Source organism: Rattus norvegicus, chromosome 3 (assembly GCF_036323735.1).
Source record: "Rattus norvegicus strain BN/NHsdMcwi chromosome 3, GRCr8, whole genome shotgun sequence".
NCBI lineage: Eukaryota > Metazoa > Chordata > Mammalia > Rodentia > Muridae > Rattus > Rattus norvegicus.
This window is the reverse complement of record NC_086021.1, coordinates 165,861,867-165,875,631: the sequence shown is the minus strand read 5'-3', so window position 1 is coordinate 165,875,631 and position 13,765 is coordinate 165,861,867. Positions and strand designations below refer to the sequence as shown.

General features: G+C 46.3%; 1 pseudogene; it reads left to right on the top strand.

Annotated features, from left to right (window-relative positions):
• The window catches only part of LOC134486193 (protein NDRG3-like), a 38,063-nt pseudogene that overhangs the window by 11,907 nt on the left and 12,391 nt on the right, over positions 1-13,765 (top strand).

The following is a 13,765-nucleotide window of genomic DNA, read 5'->3' as shown; positions in this document are numbered from 1 at the left end:
TGGAATAGAGAAAATAAATCTCAGTATTCTGCTTCTCTTCCTTTCCTGTCCATCATTCTCCATGCTGTAGGCACCCCCACACAAACAATTACAAACCTTTCTGGCTTTACTCGGTTCCCTGAGCTGAGCTCTACTCTAACAGCTTCTCAACTTACTTTTCCTTCGTTTCATGTCTCATGGGACAGGTGGAACAAACTGCCCAGCACCTTAAACCAGGAGCAGTCCAGGGTGTCTCGGGACTTACGGACACACAACAAGGACCAGGAGTGAGAGTGGTGACACATCACCTAACAGCTACCAGGGTTACTCCAGTTTCAGGAGAAGCACCAAGTCACAGATACGCTCTCTCTGTCTCAAACACAGTTCCTAGAGAGGGATGCTGATGGCACATGACCAGATACCTTCCCGCCTCTAGGAAGGTTCTAGTCTAGGAATGTATTCTATGAACACGACAGCCAAGAGTCACTGCTCTAAGGGACAGGTGGTGTGAGACAGGCAGGAAAGGAGAGAGATTCTATGCCAATATACCTTTCAGTGTCTACTAGGTGTGGTTTGGATGGCGTGTGATACTGAGGGCTAGAGAGATGGTTCAGTGCTTAAGAAGGGTTAGGCTCTTGCAGAGGACCAGGGTTTGGTTCCCAGCACCCATATGGCAGCTCACAACTTCCTGTAACTTCAATTCCTGGGTATTCAGTGCCACCTTCTGGCCTCTGGGGGGCATCGGGCACACATATGGAGCACAGACAATATTCAGGAATTCACATATACACACATAGTAAAGCCTTAGGCCAGGTATAGTGATTCAAACCTTTAATTCCAACAGTCACTCAGGAGGCAGAGGCAGGTAGATCTCTGTGAGTTCCAACCTAGCCTGGTCTACATAGTGGATTTAGGGCCTACCAGGGTACTTAGTGAGACCCTACCTAAAAAAGTAAAAAGGAGACTGAGACAGTTTACTGATAAATAGTTTATTAGAAGAATTATTGATGCCACGAATAGACCAACAGGCAACAGTACAGTGGGAGTCTCTAGAGAGAAATCAGAGCCCATATGGCAGAAAAGGAGGCTTACCTTATATTCTTGGAATGGTGGGGAAGTCAGAGCAAGAACCTTCAGCTGGGCTTTCTGATTACCAGGCAGGAAGCATGAGAGGGGATGGAGAAGAGGATGTGTGTGGTACCAATGCCCCTGTGAGGTTAGCTCACTTCCCAGGTAAGAAATCCTGACACTGGGATGACACTGGGATGTCTGTTAGCTAAGGACTCACAGATGATGTCATACTGTAGTACCTGCCAGCCTTGAAGAGAAATGCTTGATTCTAATGATATATTCTTACACCACTGAAATGGTCTACAGCGAGACATGCATTCAGAGCTTTGAAACCTGTGACTTTTTACCCACAAAGAACTTCATGTTTCCATTTCCTTAGCTGTGCTCCCAAGTTTTTCCTGGCTCCTTATCCAACTGGCTGATCCCCTCCCCACAACCAATTACAAATTCACTTTCAACACATATACCTGGCCTCATGGTGAGGTTTCTCAGATGAAAAGTGAGACCTTTTCTGTGTGTTTGTTGTCTATCTCAAAAGAAGACCTAGAGAGTGGGAATACTAGGTATAACAGCATCTCTCTGGTGAGCTTATAGCTCCTGAAGACTTCCTAAGACCTTACACTGTCTTGTTATAGGAGCATGACATAGAAACACCCCATGGTATGGTCCATGTCACCATAAAGGGCTCCCTGAAGAGAAATAGACCATTTATCCTGACATACCATGACATTGGGCTCAACTGTATGTATTTGATTTTGCACATTCCCTTTTTAAGAGGAAATAGTTTAATTTCGAGTGTGTGAGTGTTTGCCTGCATGGATACATGGGCACTACATACATGCAATCCCCGTGGGAGCCAGAAGAGGATGTTGGATACCCCTCCCCCCAGAACTGGAGATACTGATGATTGCCAGTCATCACAGTAGTGCTGGAACGGAACCTTGGTGCTCGGCAAGAGCAGTAAGGGCCGCTAAGCACTGAACTCTCTCTCCAGCCCCAAACAGCTCCCTTGAACCATGCGTAATCTTTGTATTAAAGAGCATAATAACAGACTTCTAATAAAACGCACGCATCTCTCTTCTCCTCTTAAAACCCTTATTAACGGGAGGTTAATATTCCTGGGGTATGAGCTGGGTCAAGTATGGTGGGGCATCTGGAAGTACATTTTAGAAATTAGAACTGAGGTCTGCTTTATTTATTTATGTATTTATGTATTTATGTATTTATGTATTTATGTATTTATGTATTTATGTATTTATGTATTTATGTATTTATGTATTTATGTATTTGTGTATTTATGTATTTATGTATTTATGTATTTATGTATTTATGTATTTATGTATTTATGTATTTATTTATTTATTTATTTATTTATTTATTTATTTATTTATTTTTGAGACAGGGTCTCTCCATCTCTGTCTGTCTCTGTCTCTCTGTCTCTCTGTCTCTCTCTTTCTCTCTCCATAGCTCCAATGACCTGGAACTCACTATGTAGACCAGACTTTCCTTCAACTTACAGAGATCTGCCTGCCTCTGCCTCCCATGTGCTAGAATTAAAGGTGCGCACCGTCATGTCCAGCCTTGAAGGCTGATTTTTATTCATGTCTTAGGTTAGAAAGCCCAGAGTTTTGAATTCAGTAGTAAAAATATTCTTCCGGGGCTGGGGATTTAGCTCAGTGGTAGAGCGCTTACCTAGGAAGCGCAAGGCCCTGGGTTCAGTTCCCAGCTCCGAAAAAAAGAACCAAAAAAAAAAAAAAAGTATTCTTCCAATGGGCTTTTCTGCCTAGTATAGATTGAACATCCTTAGTCCAGTAATTCAGAATCTAAAATGCTATGAGTCTGACACTGAATGCGGACAGAAAACAGCTAGATACACCACAGGCCCAGCAGAACTACAATTGCTTGACCTGTGTTCTTGTTCCCTGTGAGTCCCCGACTTACAAAGACGAAGGGCCCACTTTAACAGTCACTTCAGACTATGTGCATTAGGCGTATGTAAGACAAAGTCTGCTTGATGTTCATCTTTAGATCAGTCCCCAAGACGTCTCATTCTGTTTCCACAAATATATCCAAAGCTGAAATCCTCACCGAATTAGCCACCAAGCATTTTACAAGTGGCTTTTCAACAAACAGTATAGAATTAGGATCTAGATGTGGGACCAGGCTCTGCTCACCTTCATGCTGCTCTGCCTTTCAGAGTGTTAAGCTGACAGCCCAGGGCTGAGTCTTAGCCTGAGAAGTGAGGAAGGACCTGTACTGAGAGGGTTAAGAATGAGGCAGCATCTCCTCCAGGCACACAGCAGTCCTGACAATGGAGAGCCCGATGTGGTGGGTGTCAGCAGCTGAGGATAGCCCTAGCCACGGTCAGGGAGCTCAGAGTCCTTCCTCATCCGGTAGAGGGACAAGGTGCATAGAAGACAGCATTGTGGGTAGAAGATTGTTTTGTCACCACCAGGAAACCCAGCAAATATCCCCAAGATGCTTTCTGCTCTGAGCCCATTGCATGGAATTGAGAACCACTCATCCTCCAGGCACTGAGGTGCTCCCTACAGAGTCTTCCTTGGGCGTCTTGAGGCACAGGCTGTGTGCAGACTCCTCACTCGAGTGGGCTGCTGAGGAGAAGGGACTGAGAGAACACTGGTCAGCTTTGCAGAGCTGAGGGGAAGCAGGGAGAACTGGGGAACCGATGCACAGGAATCCTTGTCTCATAGATAAATCCTGCTTCAACACGTTCTTCAACTTTGAGGATATGCAAGAGATCACCCAGCACTTTGCTGTCTGTCACGTGGATGCCCCAGGCCAACAGGAAGCAGCACCCTCCTTCCCAACAGGGTAAGTAAGGCCCCAGGGAAGCTCTGTGGGAGGCATGCAGGCCAAAGAGCTGTGGGTGGCTGTAGGGGACTGAATGCTGTGCCCCCTTCCACTTGATGGCGTCACACGCACGGGTGGTATTGCTTGCCCGTCTTTCTGCCCTTGGTCTCAGAAGCTCGTGTGTTGATGTCTCCTTGGTATTTTCACAAACCTACAAAAGCCTCTTCATGGCCAGGACCTGTGTCCCTGTAGGCACAAGTCATGTGTCTGGAGTACCCACTTGTCCCTCATCTGTCCCCTGACTCATCCATTTTTATTTGTCACCTTGTGCTGCTTCCTGAATCTCCAAATACATAGGCTGAGCCCAGACTCCTTGACCCTGTTCTGGGAGGGTGGTCCCATCTGAGTTCCCACCTAGGGATGGAGTTTGGTCACTTGGGGAACCATTTTTTTTCTAGAGCCATATTGATGGGCAAAGACACCATCTGACTGGCCTTGACACCCACCATCATCCTAAACTTGCTCTGCCTGTCAGTCACAGGCTCCCAAGTGCCCCCTGGACAGGGCGCCAATGAGAGCTTTTGGGGTAGGAGGGAGCCCTTCCCCCTCGTGCTGCATTTCCAGTGACTTCTGTAGAGTAAGCATTCCTGACAGGGGAGAGTCTGCCCCTGCACGGGACCCAGGCTCTGCCAGACATTGTTTAATGTTCTGTGTGTGTTAGCTCTCTCGGCCCAACAGTCCTGTGCGATTTTTCATCAGTGTGCAAGGATTCAGCCTAAGATGTCCTGTCACACAGAGTCCTAGCTGACTGTCCACACTCTTGTGTCTCAGATACAGTTGTCATTTGTCCAGGTGCTGTCCATCAGGATTGTTCTCAACTTGTGCACAATGGTGTGAGACACTCCACTCCTTCCAGTGCAGCAGATGGCCCTGGATTTGTGGGGCAGAGGCCACCAAACATGGGAGACTGTTACACACACACACACACACACACACACACACACACACACGCACACACACACACACGCACGCACACACACACACACACACACACACACACACACACACACACAGTCTCATTTTAAAGTGTCCTGTCCTTTTCTGATTCTGTCATCTGTGACTTCCTCCTTACTCTCCCTCCTCTGGGTCAGCTCTGGGCTTGCCTGGCCATTTCGGAGTCAGTTCATATTATTAGTAAGTAGTTCATAAAGTGAATGCATTAGGCTAAGTGAAATAAATGAGCGTCTATTCTGAGGATTCTGAGTTTATAATGATGCACAGGCCCAGGAGAACGTTGTTTCCTGCTAAGGTAACTGCCTAAATATGACTGGCAGACCTGTTGCTGGGCATTCCTGAGCCTGGGAGTGCATGTTAAGGCTGTGGAAATAGCACATAGTGGGCCCTGTAACCAGTTCTTTTCCTGTAGCCTGCTCTGGTACAAGGAGGGTGGCCTTTTATTTCTTCCTTACATGACAGTCATGGAGGATCATGGCGTCTGCCACACTTACTTCTAGGCACCACAACACCTCCTTTGAGCCTTTGGTAAAATTAATTAATTAAAATAAATCTTGTGTTTCTCTAAGACTCCTGGAGTGGTCAAGGTCTCCTAGTGTCTAGGAACTGTGGTGCTTTCTAATTCAGGAGCGGTTACTCTGGGTTTCAGGTATCAGTACCCCACCGTGGATGAGCTGGCTGAGATGCTGCCTCCCGTTCTTACACACCTGAGGTGAGTGTCTTCTGCAGGCTTCCATTTCGGCTCCCCGCCCCAACTCTTACAAATCACACCCAAGCTTCCACTCCCGATCAACAGTTTCTCCCGGCTGAGCTACGCCATTACTTCGTTACTTCGTTCTTTTGTTCTAACTCTGCTGTCCTGTCAATGGACTTAAGGAGCAAAACCGGAGAGTCAATGGCTACGTTTGTTGACCTTGATCAGCAATCACAATACAATGCCCTAAAGAGAGCGGGGCTGGCGTGCAGTGCAGTAATAGAGCCCATGTCTGGCGAGCCCCACACTCTGATACTGAGCCTTAGCACTTCAGTACCAAGAAATCATGGGATGGACTAAAGTGACCATTACCGATGACAATATTCACAGGTAGATTTGACAGAATTTGCTGATGAATTTTGAGGCAGTGGGAAAATGAAGATGATTTCTAAATTCTAGGCATTTATCACTTAACTATAAAAATGTGTATCATGCTTGCTGTGGTATATATGGCTCAGTGGTAAAGCACTCGATCAGTATCCATGCAGTCCTAGATTCAGCCCTCGGTAGGCAAGGCTGTGAGAGAAAAAGAAAAAGAAAGGAAAGGGAGGGGAGGAAGTGTGTGTGGCGGGGGAGGTAGTGGTTTTGTCAAATAAGGGGGACACTAAAGCTTGAGGGTAAAAGAAAGTTCCCCCTCCCTCCGTGTAGAGCACCACTGGAAGTCCTGGTGCGGAGCTGCTGTGAGACAGAGCAGAGCTCATAAGCAGAGTGGGTGAGCAGCAGTATTGTTCTACTGCCTTTCAAATGCACATAAATACCCAGCTCTGTAGTCTTCCTTTTACCCATACTGTTTGAGGGTATTTATTTGGGAATGTATGGCTCTACTTAATTGTAACCAGTATTCTACCGAATGAATAAAGATCTTTGGTTTATAAAAAAAAAAAAAAAAAGTTCCCCAAGTTCTCATAGCTATAAAGCTATGGCTGGGAGGCTGGCTTATAGTCACCGCACTCTGCCATGCTGCCACAGAAGTAAGGTGTTGTCAATTGTCCTTCTGCCTCATTCAGTATGAAGAGCATCATTGGCGTTGGAGTTGGAGCAGGAGCCCACTGCAAATCCTCAGCAGATTTGCAGTGAGTACAGGAAGGATTGGTCTCAAGTCCCTGAGGCAGTGCGGAGGTCCCAGCTGGGGAGTGCGTCAAATGACTAGTGCTGCTCTGGGCTTGTGTCGGCTCTGTGAGTTCTAGCTGCTCCAGGCACATGTGTGTGAAGACTTGCTTTGTCTGTAGAGGGACCCGAAAATCTACAAACGAGTACAGAACATTATAAAGAGACCCAGATGTGACTTCTAAGAAGATGGTTAAAACCATAAAAGGGATCTTGAAAAGACCTTGAAATGTCACCTTAATGTGCCAAATCCTGTAGGATTGTTGTGAGATTCCTCCTGGGTTACAGAAAAGGGTTTTCTAGGGTGGCACTGTCTATTATTCAGATGGCTTCAGGAAAAAACTTCCAGGAGTCCATGTTGTACCAAAATAGCCCACATAAGCCCGAGTAGCACTCGTGCCAAGTGTTTTACCACACTTGCCCATAAGCAATCCCCTATGAGTTGGACAACTGCAGCATGCTCTCCATCTGCTGTGACAACAAAAATCCTGTCTTGCCCATTCAAGGGGAGGTGACTTCATCCCTTTGGAGAGACTGGTTTCCAGGTGCTAGTCAGGTTTCAGGAGGCATTGTCTGTAAATGCTCCATAGCACCTCTCCTGCAGAAATGGGAGCGGGAGTCTCACACAGTTGTCTTTTTCTATCTCTCTCTCTCAGCTCAATCATCCGGAGCTGGTAGAAGGTCTTGTGCTCATTAACATTGACCCGTGTGCTAAAGACTGGATTGACTGGGCAGCTTCCAAAGTAAGTACTAAGGGGTAGAGTTGTCTGCTCATTCTCTGGTCCTCCTCTCTTCCTCCTCTTCCTCCTCCTCCTTCTTTTTCTACTACTACTTCTACTACTACTGTTTCTTCTTCTTCTTCCTCTTCTTCTTCCTCCTCCTCCTCCTCCTCCTCCTCCTCCTCTTCTTCTTCCTCCTCCTCCTCCTCTTCCTCCTCTTCCCCCTCCTCATCCTCCTCCTCTTCTTCTTCTTCCTCCTGTTGGTGGTACTGGAGATTAAAGCCACAGTTTCATGCACATTAGGCACTCATCTTGTCACAGAACTTAACATTCCCGGATCTCTTTTTTTATTTACCTTCAGACAGGATCTCACTAAATTGGGCAGGCTGGCCATGATCATGTGACTCTTCAGCCTCCTAAGAAGCTTGGATTTCAGGCCCATGTCGCTAAACTAGACTTCTCTTGTTCCTTCATAAAAAAAAAAAAATAGCTTGGCTGTCTTAGGGTTTTACTGCTGTGAACAGACACCATGATCAAGGCACGTCTTATAAGGACAACATTTAATTGGGGCTGGCTCACAGGTTCAGAGGTTCAGCCCATGATCATCAAGGTGGGAGCCTGGCAGCATCCAGGCAGGCATGGTGCAGGAGGAGCTGAGAGTTCCGAATCTTCATCTGAAGGCTGCTAGAAGAAGACTGGCTTCCAAGCAGCTAGGATGAGGGTATTAAAGCCACGCCCACATGACACACCTCCTCCAACATGGCCACACCTCCTATTGCACCACTTCCTAGGCTGAGCATATACAAACCATCACATTTACTTTTTAATTTTTTTTCACAAATTAATTTCTATTTTGTGTATAGACATATTACTTGCATGAATGTTTGTGCCTCACGTGTATGCAGTTCCATGGAGGTCAAAGTGTGTGGGGGTTACATCCCCTAGAACTGGAGTTACAGAAAGGCTTGAGCCATCATGTGGGTGCTGGGACCTAGGTCCTCTGAGGAGCAGCCTCTTAATTGTTGAGCCATCCTTCCAGCCCTCAGCCTCTCATATATGTGGCTTGATGTCTATATGCAGGTGAGAGCAGGCGCAAAATAAGGCAAGGCCTGTGATTGGGCAGTGAAAAAGGAAGGCGGGGACAGAGTTTTTGAGAGGCCAGAGAGATAGGAGAAAGAAGAAATAGAGATGGAGGGAAGGATGACCCACCCCTGTGTGGCTTTAAATAACCACAGGTAGTTATGAAAATCTTATAAGGGATGGATAATTATAGGACAGTTTGTCTTTTTTTAGGTGGGCAGTTTATATCAATATCAATTGGCTCTGAGTTTATTGTGTGGACGTTTTGTGGAGTGAGAATTTACTGATATAAATCTGAACTATAAATTACAAGCTTTTAGAGTTTCGATTTTAACAGTTTACTGGGACTTGTGACTATAACCACAGCAGGTGGATGGCTGAATGGGGCTGTTGTGGCAGTGACCCATGCCATGGGAACTAGAAGGACGGTCGCTTCTGGTGCTAGCCATGGCAGCCCGGAGCTCAGAGAGTAGCTGGCAGCCGCATGGGAATTTAGCAAGTCGGGTAGAGACCTTTAGAGAGCTCTGGGCCAGAAAGTAGTAATGTATCACCAGGCATTTCTTTTTTTAAAAATGATCTGTGTAGAAGTCCTTTGCATGATGCATGGATTACTTACACTTGTGTACCTGGGACCAAATTATCCAGGAGAACAACAGGAGGCAAGATTTATATCAACTCACAGTGCAGACATTTGAATTGGTTGTAACAGAGAGAGGAAGCAGTTGCTGAAAGGAGCAGTTGACATCTGGGCACACAGGAAAGGCAGTTCAGAAAGGAACAGGACACAGCCCTAGGTGCACCCCCACCCACCCTCCCTACACTGTGGCCCAGCTTCTCTCTCGACATTGTATTGCCTTCCAATACTACCAGGGCATTATGAGTCCAGAGAACTGACTCACCTCCAGGTCAGAACCCTTCAGATCCTGGTGTTTGGGAAAGCAAACAGAGACACACCGAAAGATGTCTTAGTGATTGCCTAGGTATCTCTCTCTACTGCTTGTAATTTTGTGTATTTATTTTTGTTTGAAAGGGTCCTTGTTTGTTTGTTTGTTTGGTTGGTTGGTTGGTTGGTTGGTTAGTTGGCTGGCTTTAGTAGTTTTAAACTGGATCCTACTCTGTAGCCCAGGCTAGCATTAACCTTGTGGCACTCTTCCTGCCTCAGCCTCCCTAGTGCTAGATTCTGTGAGTCTTCAGACCCAGTTACTTGCTGCTTTGTTGTTTTAAAAGAAGGCATTATATAGCCCAGGCTGCCCTGCACTTCCTATTGTAGCTGAGGATGCCCTTCAGCCTCTGATTCTCCTGCATTCAGCTCCCAAGTTCTGGCGTTACAGGCTGTACTACCATACCCTCGTCTTTAAAAAACTGGTGTGTGTGTGTGTGTGTGTGTGTGTGTGTGTGTGTGTGTGTGTGTATGCGTGTGTAGGTGAGAGGACAACTTTGTGGCATTCATTTTGCCTTCCACCTTGCTAAAGCAGTCTCTCTTGTTTCTGCTGCCCTGCAGCTTACTCTAGGCCATCTGGCTTTTTACAGGGGTTCCCTGGTCCTGGGGATTAACTCAGGCTTAAAAGCAGCTAAACACTTTGACCTGCTGAGCCAGCTCCTGACACAAATGATTATATTATTATTGTTGTGGTGTGTGTGTGTGTGTGTGTGTGTGTGTACATGTGTGCCAGGATGCACCTGTAGAGGTCATAAAACAATTTACATAAGTTACTTCTCTCTTTTTACCAGGTGGGTTCCAGGGATTGAACGCAGGACCTCAGGCTTGGCAGCAAGGGCCCTTGCTTGGCCATCTCTTGTTTCTCTGACCCTAAGTATTTAGGGTCATTATTTTGTTTTGAATGGGTCATTGCCTGAACCTGGCTCACTGGGAACTGTTATACAAAGCAGTGTGGCCTTGAAATTGCAGCAATCCTCCTACCTCTGCCTCCCAAGGGTTAGGATCACAGGCAACTACGCCATGCTTGGCTTCCTAGGCATTCCTTAGTACTGGCAAACAGAATTAAGTTTTACGATATGTGCTACCCACCAGGATAGCCAGAAGTAAACAGAGAATGAATGGATAATGAATACATACATACATACATACATACATACATCGTAGTGTACTCATGCCATATCAGGCCTATGGCTGTCAGAAAACCGCCCTCCGGATTTCATTATGCTCCCTACCGTGTTGGGCTTGGTGTCCTCAGCAGGTGCATTTGCTGACTGAGCCACCTAATGCTTTTATTAGGAGAAAATCTGTTACCAGCATAATGGTTATTGAATACCAGACACTGTTCTCATATGGTTTGTGTATATTTAACCTCTTGTTCTCAGGACAACTCAAAGAAATGGAATGTGTTAATCCTATCAAGATATGTCCTGGGTTGGGGATTTAGCTCAGTGGTAGAGCACTTGCCTAGCGAGCGCAAGGCCCTGGGTTCGGTCCCCAGCTCCGAAAAAAAAAGAAAAAAAAAAAGAAAAAAAAAAAAAGATATGTCCTGTGTCTTAGCTAGATGGTCCAAGGCACCATATAATCATCCAAGCATTGATTGTCAGTCTAACGGATGAGGAAAAAATTCTAAAGTACTGATAATAGAGTCACAAAATGTCTTATTCAATAGCAAAACATATGATAAAAAATAAGTTGTTTGCCACTTGGTGATGGCATATGCCTTTAATCTCAGCATTCAGGAGGCAGAGGCTGGCAGATCTTTATGAGTTCCCAGCCAGCCTGGTCTACAGAATGAGTTCCAGAACAGCCAAGGTTACACAGAGAATCCCTGTCTCAAAAACTCAAGGAAAAAAAAAAGAAATGAAAAAATAAAAGAAAAACCTACCCAGGTGGCATCTGCCTTTAATCCCAGTCTCTGGAGGCTGAGACAAGGTAGCCTAGTCTATCTATCCAATTGCAGGTAGATGAAATCCTGCATATATTTTCTGCCTACCAGCAGACCAGATTCTGAACAGTCTGTCTGTCCCGCCCCACATGCATGTACATTTTGGGGTATATTGCCTTCCCTGGCTTTCGATGGGGCTATGGACTCCTCCCCAGCCTGCCCTGCGTAAAATGCCTGTCTAGTATGCGGATATCCTGACCCCCACACTTAGACGTACAGCAGCCTGATGACATTCATGGAGCACTTTGGGTCTCTGAGCATTAATTATGGACAGTGCAGCTCATGAACTGAGCCGGGTCGTTACCCATGCTCCTCTCTCATTTGTAGCCTGGGGCTCACTGGCAGCCCACGGGTGATCTCAGGCCATCTTTCTTCCCTAACCTTTCACTCATGTCATGGCTCTCCCTCGCTTCCTTCCCTGCACCCCCAGCTCCAACTCCTCCAAGTCCTCGGTGGGAATTCCATCCAGAACCCAAGCAGCAGCTTAAAGGGGAGTTGGCAAGATGAGCTGAGCTGACATTTTTTTCTGAAAATAGCCTGTCTCCAGATTTACACAGATTGCTGCATTTATTAGACCGAGATGCATCATTTTCAAATGGGAAGAATTGGGAGAAAAATGTTCAAATGTGAGAACATTCTGTAAATATAGCTTTTCCTCCCACTCCCTGAAATAAAGATAGCTAAAACTGGAAGGAATCTTATTTTTTGTGTCTTGGATGTCTTGGGCAGGGCTGTAAGTCATCTCTACCTGCCATCAACCCAGTGTAAATGCAGGAACAGGGGCAGGAAGGAGGCAGCAGAGGCCACAGTCCCCAACTGCACATCTCAAAGCAATGGCCACCGTTTCGTCCAGCCCTGTTTCAAAACAAACTCAGCTCATACCGTGGAAGGAATATTTAGATCTTCCTTATATTTTTGCTTTTTTTTTTTTACATTTCTTTGAAATGTCACTGACTTGTGTTTTTATTTGCTTTTGAAGGATACTGTGGGTAAACTACACCTTCCTTTAGTGGGCAGCCTGTGAGATGCTCACACGTGCTCACTCTCTTATCACGGTTTCTATCTTTTAGCTCTCCGGCTTGACTACCAACGTCGTGGACATAATTTTGGCTCATCACTTCGGGCAGGTAAGCACCCATGCACCAGAAGAGCTGGGTTCCTTGGCTCGCATAAACAGCCTTACTGTGCATCAGGGAAGAAAGAGAAACCTTGCAATGTCTGGATCCTGGCAGACAGCATAGCCCAGTCAGTCCAAAGGGCATGTGGGTCTGCAAAGGCCAGGCCCACTGGAGAGGCTTCTCTCAGCCTCACGGATCTTGGCACTCAGAGAGTGACAGAAAACAGCCTCTCCCCCACCTGTACCCCGTGAGCAGAATGCCATCTGTGAATGTTTGACAACACTGGTGCCTCACCAGACAGCTTTAGAGCCACCAGGAGGCTCAGGAGAGGTTTCACAGGAATGGAAATTCCAGAGGAAGCAAGCGAAGAGCCATTGTGGAAGGAGCTTAGGTTGACCTTATCCAACCACGAGCTGATAGACGCTGGCTTCTCCAGCAGGATGGCTGCTATCCTGGGATGGTTGTTGTTGGGGATTTGCCTCCAGTCCTGTTTTCTAAGGGAAAGTGAGTGACAGAGACACTGAGTGATGAGGTGGGGAGCTATGAGGGCAGTTACAGGGAGGAGCAGAGGCTGCTCAGTGAGTCTGCATCCTTAATTCTAAATATGCCTAAAGGAGAATGGAAGGTTGGCACAGATCAGGTGGTTACCACCGACTGGTTATGTGTGTGCTGAGAGGTTTGAAAGCTGCTTTAGGCAGCTGGAGTGGTGGCTTAACAGTTAAGAGCACTGAATGCTCTTCCTGAGGTCCCAGATTCAAGTCCTAGCACCGTATCCTGTTTGAATCTCTATTCCTAGAGGATCTTTCACCCTCTTCTGGCCTCTGCCTGCACCACAGACATCTGGTGCATAACAGACATGTGGGCAAAAACATTCGCACATAAAAGATTAATTTTCTTTTTGGTTTTTAAAGATTTATTTATTTTTATGTGCACTGACGTTTGGGCCGCACGTATGTCTGTGTGAGGAGGCCAGACCACCTGCATCTGGAGTTACAGACAGTTGTGAGCTGCCATGTGGGGACCAGGAATTGAACCAGGGTCCTCTGGGAAAGCAGCCAGTGGTCTTAACTGCTGAGCCATGTCTCCAGCTCCCAAAATAAGAATTTTCAATAAAATTAAAAGAAAAACTAGGTGGTGGCATATAACTTTAATCCCAGCACTTGGAGAGCAGAGGCAGGTAGAGCTCTATGAGTTCCAGGATGGAGAGTCTGGTCTACAAATTGAGAG